Consider the following 2,534-nt stretch of genomic DNA (forward strand, 5'->3'; position numbering starts at 1 on the left):
TCCCCGCCAGGTCCTCACCATCCCCACCAGGTCCATACCACAGAGGCAGACCCTCCCCATCCCCGCCAGGTCCGCACTGTCCCCACCGGGTCCACACCATCCATCCCCGCCAGGTCCGCACCATCCCCACCAGGTCCATACCACAGAGGCAGACCCTCACCGTCCCCGCCAGGTCCCCACAGTCCCCACTGAGTCCACACTGTCCCTGCTGGGTCCACATCATCCCCACAGGTCCTCACCATCCCCACCAGATCCACAGTGTGGAGGCAGACCCTCCCCATCCCCGCCAGGTCCACACCATCCATCCCTGCCAGGTCCACACAGTCCCCACCAGATCCACACTGTCCCCACCGGGTCCACACTGTCCCTGCTGGGTCTACACCGTCCCCGCCAGGTCCACACCATCACCACCAGGTCCACACCATGGAGGGCAGATGGGCAGCAGTGAGCTGGACCCAACCAGACTCAGCCAGTCCCTGCCTGACCGGGGCCTCGCCCTCATTGCTCATCCATGTCAGGAGACAACACTGACCTCACAGCCACACAGGCATCAAGTGGACAGGTGCTGCATGAAAGTCATGGTCTCCTTCGTTCCCCACACAAGCTGATGCCATTGCGAAACCGAGTTGGAGCAACCTTCCCAAGGTCATGCTCCAGGGAGCGGGTGCCTGGGAGGGGAGCCACGCTGCAAGGCCAACACCATGCAGGTGCTGTGAATGCCGTGCCCTCGAGGGCCACACTGCAGATGGCACACCTGGCGTTACTGGTTCAACAGGGTGGTGCCTCCTTAAAGCTCCTCAGTCACAGGACAGCAGAAGACCCCAACTCGACCTCTTGAGTCCTCAGACTCTCAGGCTGTCACCGGCTGTCTTGTCTGGAGTTGACCAGGGTTTTGAACACAGGGAAGTGACAGATGGAGCCCTTTCTTGTTTCCTTCTTCAGGCAGGTGTCTCCGAGGCTCTCCTGGGGCACGGTGTTTACAGCAGGGGTGGTTCATGGTCTTCACTGAAGGACGCTTCCTTCTCTGTCCGCTGCGGAGATTTCCCTCAGCTGGGTTGGAAGTTAGATAGTGTTTTCACCCTTCCGATGCCCCTAACGTTTTGAGACCCGCGCTTTTGACTGTTTCCTCATCAGCTGCCTAATCTCAGGCTTCTCTGGGCCTTTTCACCAAACACCCCTGGTCCGATCCTCTTCTCCGTCCGGCCGCCTGCGCCTCACACCAGGAGCTCTTCAGACAGGCTCTGAGCATCGACACAAATTCCTCCGCACACATCCCTGGAAATGCCATTTCACCTTTACACTAAAGTTACCTCTCCTACAAAGTTCTGGCTTTGAACGTCTTGGAAGGCACGGCTCCTGTTCTCTGTCCATGAGCCCAGCTGTCGGGCAGCTCTTGTTTTTTTTTTTTTTTTCTGCAGTCGGTCTCTTCTCTTACGCGTTTGAATCTTCTCCTTGGCTCTATTCCCTTAAATTTGAATGTAACAGATAGGAGCGAGGAGATGGGGTGTTTTATTAGCCGTCTTTCCCGGTCCCCAATCCACCCACAGTCTGCCAGTTTTCTATAATTCTGCACACGTTGGCCATCAGTTTTTCTGTTTCCCTTTTCCACTCTACGTATTTGCATTCCCACTGAGTTGCTTCTCTCTGCTGGGACCCCTTTGCTGTGGGTGTCAACCTTCTGCTCTTAGGATTGCCTCCTCCTGACCCATTTTTCGTGTCACTGTGCCTGGCCTTCAGGCCCACCCGGGGCTCTCTGACAGCTCCCATGATGCCCCTCCACCCTCTTCGAATGCTCTCAGCCGTCGTGTATTTTTATGCCCACGGGGCCCCATTTATTCTTTATTACTGCTTCATTCTGCTTCATGTCCTCAACACCCTTCCCTCTTTATCTCGTAGATCATTTTATTACTTTTTCTCATTATGCATTTTATTATTTTTACTTATTTATTTTTATTCTTATTGTGATCTGGGTGAAATTTTACAAAGCAGATTCAGCTCCCATTCAACAGCTCATACACAGTTTGCTCCGTGACACTGGTTACGTTTCCCGCGATGTAACCGCTCTGCCCCGCTTCCTCCCTGCGGTTACCCTTTCCTGTGTCCTTGCCTGTGTGTCCCTGCCTTCCTCCCTTCCTCCCTGCGCAGATGCTGCCCGTTCGATACCACCCCCTGCCCTGTTCTTATGCGTTTTAATCTACTAACTTGGACGATCCACCGCCTGACTCCCCTGCCAGCGGTTTCTCTCAGGCTGTAAGATACTTGCCAGAACCTAAAGCTCACGCTCTGACTCCTCTGCATTGGGCAAGGACCCTGAACAGCTCGAATTCCGCTCACCCCCCTTGCAATGTATGTGCTATTGTTGTCAGTTTGAATTCTGGGGTTGGTTTGTGATCCTACAAGATGTGTGTGCCGTTCTTCTGAGGTTTGTTGAGATCCACTCACCTCTCTGTCATTTTCTTGGTGCAGTAGTTAAAGCACTCAGCTGCCAACCACAAGGTTAGTGGTTTGAACCCACCAACTACTCCACAGGAGAA

The sequence above is a fragment of the Orycteropus afer genome, unplaced genomic scaffold (assembly GCF_000298275.1).
Source record: "Orycteropus afer afer isolate SDZICR_OR568_19922 unplaced genomic scaffold, OryAfe1.0 scaffold00541, whole genome shotgun sequence".
Classification (NCBI taxonomy): domain Eukaryota; kingdom Metazoa; phylum Chordata; class Mammalia; order Tubulidentata; family Orycteropodidae; genus Orycteropus; species Orycteropus afer.